Here is an 8,704-nt window from a genome sequence, read left to right as displayed (position 1 = left end):
TCCCTGCGGAATCAAAAATATTATAGTAACAGTAGTTGTGAAGTATCATTTACATATCTCTCTTCTATGCCTTTGTTATGCTCATATGGTGCATAAAAGAAGTAGCGCATAAATCAAATAGAAGAGACATAATTTTGCTGGGTTGTACAAAAAAAAAAAAAATTCCCAGGATTTTGAAGAAACATCCCTGGGGAATCGAAATTATTATAGTAACAGTAGTTGTGAAGTATCATTTACGTATCTCTCTTCTATGCCCTTGTAATGCTCATATGGTGCATAAAAGAATAAGAAGTAGGGCATAAATCAAATAGAAGAGACGTAATTTTGTTGGGTTGTGCCTCGATCGATAATTCATCGAAGGCCTTTAGTGTGTAGTATATACATAAAAATGCTACGGAGACTCTCCACAGACTTTTTGCCATGTTTTTTTTTATACAATACTTTATAATGTTGACACAGGAATTGACGTTAAACTATAAGGTGACAGAGAGTCCATGGAGAGTCCTATTGTGAAAAAGTCCCCTTGGCCCTTATATACCATACAAAGCAATACAGTGAAGATACAACTGTACATTGAAAGTTTAAAGGTATCTCATCTATTAGTGCATTTATAATCCCTCATATCCAACATTTTGTTATTATCCTTCTTACTAACTTGACATCAATTCAGTGGGACTTGGAAATCTTTCACCCGAACATAGTCTTAATGATTCTTGGAGTTCTTTCACCCGAACACAGTGAAATCAATAATTGTTTGGCCATTACATTCGTATTTTCGTTTTAGGTTTTTTTTTCCTTTAATCATTTGGCATATTTAATGACATAATGCGCACAATAATGTCAATAGTTCTCAGTAGTAAATCATTTCGTATATCATTTATGCAATATTTCCAATAAGATAAAGGTACAAACTGATGAAATTTACACAAAATTTTGTATTATTGATCTGAGACGGCAAAACGACTTTCCACAGGTGTATGCAATCCTTTCCTAGATGGAAGAAGTTGTGACCCGATAGCCCAAGATGACGTAGGACAATGTGGACAGTTCAGAAAGCAGTGAATAATATAAAACCAAAACCTAACAATGACAAAATTTAATAAACAAACCTATTAAGGCTAAACTTAATAAATCTTGACCATAATATAACACAAATTCAGTGTCCCGCTGAAAGCTAACAATGCTTTGTTCCCAACTACAAGGGCACAGGAACCAAATCTCTGATATAATGCCAGGCACAGAAGACAAGACAGAGCCTCCCCAACCTAAATATTCTGCTTCATCAAAACCCACACCCTGCTATGCCCTAGCGCCTATGCATTTAACCTTATGGGATGCTGGTAACTCTAAGTGTTTTACCTATTAGATTTTTATTTAAAAATACAAATATTAAGATCTAACGATTAAAACACCAAAGACAATTAACATATCCCCTTAGACTTTATCGGATGCTTGATACTCGATACTCTAAGTGTTTTAATTGTTAAATCTTTGTTTAAAAATATAAAAATTCAGATCTAACTATTAAAACACCGAAAACAGTACTCAGTCCAAGCATTTTTGATCCGCCATAACCCATCAGACCAGACTTTACTATGCAAAAACCTTGAACACTGTAGCTTAAAAGGCTAGAAATAGACAACCTTCAGAATATAATAATACAGGTTACACAATCCTTAAATACAAAACATAAGAGGGGATTCTGCACCGATTACAAACTCCTAATCAAAAGCAGAACTAGAAGGGCTAAGCATACAATTAAGGTGACTTTAACTCGTCTGTTAAGCATCTCCTAGCTCTAGTTTTGTTAAAAAAATTGTAACCGACTCTATTTGTACATATCGCCGTTCGCAACTACTGTTTTTGGTGCCTGACACGCCATGATCACTGCAACACATAGTAGTATTATCTTCTGCATTGAGCTGCGTGTACTTTTTGGAGGAGCCCTTGCAAAGCTAGATTTGGTATTTGATGGCATTGAGCTCCAGTTTTCGTGGTGCGGCTTTACCAAGATCAATGCCACAAACGTCAGAGAGCCTAACCAGGTAGAGCAACACATCTGAGAGCTCTTCCCCCAGGTGTTGCTTCTCTTCCTCTTTCCAGTATGGCAGTCCTCTTGGAACCTCTCCTTTCCACTGAAATATCTCTGATAGCTCTCCCACTGCTCCCACCTGAATGCAAATTATACACCAAATTGGGAAAGGAAAATAGGGGATCTCTGACCAAGTTATAATGCTTAGAATCTCATGAGTAATCACATCAAAGTAGGGTCTTTAATTGTGTGTAGAATCTATAGACAGAGATTGACTTATCGACACCTGGATCACAGTCTAATCTTGAATGAATAATAGAATGCCGTGTATTTTAAATGTCCCACAAGGCATCTCGTTATTGTCTCAATGCACAGTGATGTACCGAGGTGTAGGAAAGTTTCTCTCAAATATAGGCACTCATTTACCAAGATGCATACTTGGAGTTCTAAAATTAATATTGGATAACCAGTACATTTATCTTTATATTTACTATAACCTTTTGATCCAACTCTATTTGGGGTCTTCTTCCCTTTTCGTGGTTGAGTTCACATATGAAAAAGAACAATGATAAAACACAAACAGTGATAGACAAGCTATTCAATCAGTTGTACACATGTCTTCTTTCTTCTTTTTCCCTTTTGGTTCTTCCATTTTCTGCACTTACAATTCATTGATGGGAACCAAACATCTGAGAAAATATAAACTCAACAACCAAAACCCAGAATTATAAATCCAAGAAGATAATTGAAAGTTTCTACATTTGCCATCCATATCATTTCCTGTATAGTTGGAGAACAGAAACTAGATCTTAGTATTTCATTGATTAATTCAGTATTATATTTTCAAACTCAAACAAACGCAGAGTACTCATGTCAAATATTACCAAGAAAAGAGAGATTTTTGTATCTATGTCAAGAATCAAACAAAAAATCCCACCCAAAGTAAAAATCAATAACAATAATAAAAATGTTCAACAAAAATACTCTTAAAAGGCGGTCAAAGGTCATTCACCTGACAATTTAATAAGATTTTTTTCACGGAATGACCAAAATAATTTACAGTGGACAAAATCATGGTTTCATTATCATTATGCAATGTCAGAGACCATTTTAGATTAAAAAATAATAATAAAAATGGATAATGCTAGGGAGAATAAGTTTGCAAACAAAATTTGCAAATTAAATGATATGTCACTAACAGGAATGAGTAAATTTATCAACGCTTAAGTAATAATTGAATCATCAACTTCGATGTCATTTAGTTTACAAAATTTTGTCTATAAATTTAATCTCCCTAACTTTACTCAATAAAAAATAAGAGAATAATAGATAATGGGTACGTGGACAAACAATCATAGAAGCAGAAACAACGGCTGTAAGCAAGTTTTACTAAGATTTCACAAATGGGTACTGAACTGATGTTAGGGTCTTGAAGTTGTACAAATTACCAGAGCCAAAAGCAGATTTCTAGGGCTATGAAAATGTTCCCAGTCTCTCTCCCTTGAAAACTCAGCCATTTTCTTCTTCAGCTCCTGCAGGGTAACAGCTTCTCCTTCTGCAACTCCAACTCCAACTCCAGCCATATCTCCAACCGCAGAATAATCACCAAACCCTCAAACTTTCACAGGCTCACAGTCAGTCTCAAACTCTCCTGTGGAGGTGGCTGGTCTATTTTCATCACAAACAGGACCTTATAAGACTGGCTACCGGATTTTGCCGGTTCCATCCTGGGGGATTTTGATTTTGATTTGACAGGCACGCGCCGGTTTGCTGGTAGGGATTTGGAGGGACTAAATGTTGTTGGTAAGGAATATCCCCGATGGACATTTTTGAAAAACCGTATCGTGCAAAAATGGAATGATGGGAGATCCTTTGGCTTCGGATGTGGATGGACTCGCGATCACTCAAACACTAACATCAAGTTGATATCATGCGTGTGCAATGGTGCGACACGATTATCAGTCTCTCTTATTTTCATGATGAATAATGTTACGTAGACTAATCTTTTGAGTAATATTAGTTAAATTAAATTTGTAGACTAAAAGCCCGTTTACAAATGTTTTTAAAATAATTGAATGGGTTTTTTGTGAAAGTGTTTCTAGGTTTCAAAAGCACTTAAAGTGCTTTTTGCAAGAAGCACTAGTTATGTGCTTCTTGCAGAAAGCACCAGTTATGTGTTTCTAGCATAAAGTACCAATTATGTGTTTATTGCAGGAAGCACCAGTTATGTGCTTCTTGCAGGAAGCACCAGTTATGTGCTTCTTGCAGAAAACACTTCAAGTACTTTTTCAAGATTCACTTGCACTTTTACTAAGAATTGGTTAAAAAAACTCTCTTCAAAAGTGATTTCAGTCATTTTAAAAACACTTCCAAAAAAGTCCTAAATTTGTGAACTAAATGATGTGTTACTAATAAAAAATAAGCACGTTAATCAACACTTAAGTAATAATTTAATCATCAACTTTCATGTTATTTAGTTTATAAAATTTAGACTATATATTTAATCTCCTTAGCATTACTGTATCGTGCAAAAATGCAATGATGGGAGAACCCTTGGCTTTGAGTGTGGATGGTGTGGTCACTCAAACTCTAAAGTCAATTTCATCCTGTGTGTACAGGGGTGTGACGCGATTATCAGTCTCTCTTATTGTTATGAATGCTAGGTAGACTAATTTTTTTAGTAATATTAGTTAGACTAAATTTGTAGACTAAGAGCTCGTTTAAAAATATATTGAAAATAATTGAAGGGTTTTTTGTGAAAGTGTTTTTGGGTTCCAAAGTACTTAAAGTGCTTCTTGCAAGAAGCACCAGTTATGTGCTTTTTACAAGAAGCAGTTCAAGTACTTTTTCATGATTCACTTGCACTTTTAATAAGAATTGGTTCAAAAAACACTCTCATGAAAAACGATTTCAGTTATTTTAAAAGCATTTCCAATTGAGCCCTAAATTTGCTAAAAGATGTGTCACCAATAAAAAAAAAAAGATCAACACTTAAGTAATAATCTAATCAGCAACTTTCATGCTATTTAGTTTATAAATTTTTGTCTACATATTTAATTTCCTTAGCATTACTGTATTGTGCAAAAATGCTATGATGGGAGAACCTTTGGCTTTAGGTGTGGATGGACCTATGGTCACTCAAACTCTAAAGTCAAGTTGATTACATCTTGGGTGTACATGGGCGTGACACGATTATTAGTCTCTCTTATTTTCATGAATGTTTGGTAAACTAATTTTTTGGGTAATGCTAGTTAGACTAAATTTGTAGACTAAGAGCTCGTTTAAAAATACTTTTAAAATAATTGAAGGGGCTTTAGTGAAAGTGTTTTTGGGTTCCAAATACACTTTAAAGTGCTTCTTGCAAGAAACACTAGTTATGTGTTTCTTGTAAGAAGCACCAGTTATGTGCTTCTTTCAAGAAGTATTTCAAGTACTTTTTTAGGATTCACTTGCACTTTTACCAAGAATTAGTTTCAAAAAGGCACTATCAAAAGCGATTTCAGTCATTTTAAAAGAACTTCCAAATGAGCCCTAAATTTGCAAACTAAATGATGTGTCACTAATAAAAAATAAGCATGTTAATCAACACATAAGTAATAATCCAATCATCAACTTTCATGTCATTTAGTTTATAAAATTTAGTCTACATATTTAATCTTCTTAGCATTACCGTATTGTGCAAAAATGCAACGATGGGAGAACCTTTGGCTTTAGGTGTGGATGAACTTGTGGTCACTCAAACTCTAAAGTCAAGTTGATTTCATCTTGGGTGTACAGGGGCGTGACACGGTTATTAGTCTCTCTTATTTTCATGAATGTTAGGTAGACTAATTTTTTGAGTATGCTAGTTAGACTAAATTTGTAGACTAAGAGCACGTTTAGAAATGCTTTTAAAATAATTGAAGGGGTTTTGGTGAAAGTGTTTTTGGGTTCTGAAAGCACTAGTTATGTGCTTCTTGTAGGAAGCACCAGTTATGTGTTTCTTTCAAGAAGCACTTCACGTATCTTTTCAGGATTCACTTACACTTTTACTAATATTTGGTTTCAAAAAGACACTATCAAAAGCGATTTCAGTCATTTTAAAATAACTTCCAAACGAGCCCTAAATTTGCAAACTAAATGACATGTCACTAATAAAAAATAAGTACGTTAATCAACACTTAAGTAATAATCTAATCATCAACTTTCATATCATTTAGTTTATAAAATTTAGTCTATATATTTAATCTCCTTAGCATTACCATATCGTGCAAAAATGCAATGATAGGAGAACCCTTGGCTTTGGGTGTGGATGGACCTGTGGTCACTCAAACTCTAAAGTCAAGTTGATTTCATCATGCTTGTACAGGGGTATGACACAGTTATCAATTTCTCTTATTTTCATGACAAGTAGTATTAAGTAGATCAAATTTTAAAATTGAAATTGTAAACTATATAAGATGTTAATCAATACTTAAGTAAATATAATCATTAACAATCATGTCATATGGCTTATAAAATTTGGTCTAAAAAATTGACCTCCGTAATATTACATTTTTTGTGATACAACGGGTCTTAATTAAGAGAGCTTCCCTTGTCTGACCAATATTTAGTAATGTCATTCCTTAATAAATAGAAATTAAACTAGTGAATACCTAACTAATTATCTATTAACTTGACTCCTCAACGAATGGGAAGGATTTCTTCCTCAATTTACTACGTGTTTGATCGACGAAACTTTATGATTATGATCAGAATCGTTCATATTAGAAAGTAATTTGTAAGGATCACATGTGCAAAAAATAAATAAAATATGAGATAGTTTAGTCATTGAACTATTTTAAAATAGATGGACGGATTTTGTAAAAACATCGAGAATCGTCTATTTATTTCTAAAATGACCTTAGTTTTGATTAAGTTTTTACATTGATAATTTTTATATACAGATTTATAATATGAATGATTAAACATGAAATTTTATGAATCAACCACTAAGTGAATTGAGGGAGGAAGTCTTGAGGAGCCCAGATAACGCAATTTTTTTTTTCAATGATGGCATACGAGATTTTATCAGCATCTCTCGAAATTGATTTAACAAGACTTTCAGTTAGGCTTTGGAGTCAAGCCCATTATTATTTCCTTTGGTTGACCTCTTCGTCAACTAACTGTGAAGAATGGTTTTCTTCTTGGATATGTGGCACTACTGCTGTTTTTGTGTCTCAACCTCAAGGATTTGTTGATTCGATTCACCTTAGTTAAAGTTGTCGATTGCACAATTTGGTTGACTTCTCCATCAACTGATGTTATTATCTTTAGCTATTTATGGTATTGAGCAAGCTGTTTGAGCTTGGTTTTAGTGTATCAGGATTATATCTTTAGCTTGTCTTCTGGTATTATGAATCAGAGGTTAAAACAAATCAACTTCTGCCGTTAACGCCCAAATCCCCCTACCGGATTCAAGCAAACACGCGATTACAAAGAAGGACCAGACTCCAGAGGCTAAATCAGGGTTTTGGGTTGAATTGGTTGCGCCGCCACTGCCCTGGTATTGAAGAGGATCAAGAACGATGGAGTAGTGTTGCAACGGAAGCTGTTTGGTTAATTAGGAAAGTAGATCAAGAAAAGTTAATGGAGCCCTAAAGGCTCTAATACCGAACCAAAACAAAAGAGCAAAAAATTAGAAATTGATTTCGTCAATTATATCAATGGATAATTACAAGAAGCACGGAGCACCCAGATTTTCAAGCGATGGGTTGGCTTCCAGTAACTCCCTCCGCCACCATCTTCAATTAGCTAGCTATGTTTAGATTTCTCCCATCTTCAAGCGGTGCTCACAAAATTGAAATCGATTGTGGCGGTGGCCATGTCTGTCGCAATGATCTTCTGTTAAAATTATATATTGATGAACACCGATTGCAGATATAAAGAATGGAGGACTTAGCGATCGTCATGCCTCTTCAGTCTTGACCATTGCCAGAAAAATTTAACACCGTCTTTTGTATGTAACTGGGGCTTTAACGGCAGAAGCCTCTTTGTTTTAATTGTATACGTGTCCAATTTCTAATGGATAAGTACCACCACCCAGCTGGTGCTACGGTACCACCTAATAATTTCTCCACGTTATGTCAGATTGCAAGCCAGGTAGTTTTCTAGTACGTACCGTGAAATTGCTAATTTGGTGGATCGAGACCCAGTGCAGATAGTAGTTTCAATCCTACTGTAAAATAGTAAGAACAAACAACACAAGTAGCAGTTCGAAAGCAAAACTACGAAACACAAAGATTTGCACGAGTGCGAGGGAAAGCAGCTTTTTCACGAAGAGATGATGATGTGTGAATGAATGCTAAGTTTAGAAGACATTCACCCAGTTGCTCTCAAAACCTAACATATGTTAAACCTCTCCTTTGTCTCACAGATGCAATATTGAATATTAGGGTTATGCAAAAGGTGTTTAACGAAACATGCAGACCTTGTTATTTGAGTTTCCTAGGCCAAATCAAAACAGATTTTTCTCTAAAAAATATCCTTAATTAACTAGGTCAAACACTCCTACAGTAAGTCAATAACTAAATGAATTGATCTCACACGCCTAAAATAATTCAGTCACTTGAAGAGTCATTCCCTAAATGAGTGCATAAGAAACTAATAAGGACTATATGGAAATTAAGGCGAACCATTACAAACTTGTATTGT

General features: G+C 34.7%; 1 pseudogene; it reads right to left on the bottom strand.

Moving 5' to 3' along the window:
- Nucleotides 1–1,781: 1,781 nt before the first annotated feature.
- On the bottom strand, nucleotides 1,782–3,758 carry LOC126619677 (uncharacterized; annotated as a pseudogene).
- Between the last annotated feature and the right edge of the window lie 4,946 nt (nucleotides 3,759–8,704).

The sequence above is a fragment of the Malus sylvestris genome, chromosome 4 (genome assembly GCF_916048215.2).
Source record: "Malus sylvestris chromosome 4, drMalSylv7.2, whole genome shotgun sequence".
Taxonomy (NCBI): Eukaryota; Viridiplantae; Streptophyta; class Magnoliopsida; order Rosales; family Rosaceae; genus Malus; species Malus sylvestris.
This window is presented reverse-complemented; position numbering and strand designations above follow the sequence as displayed.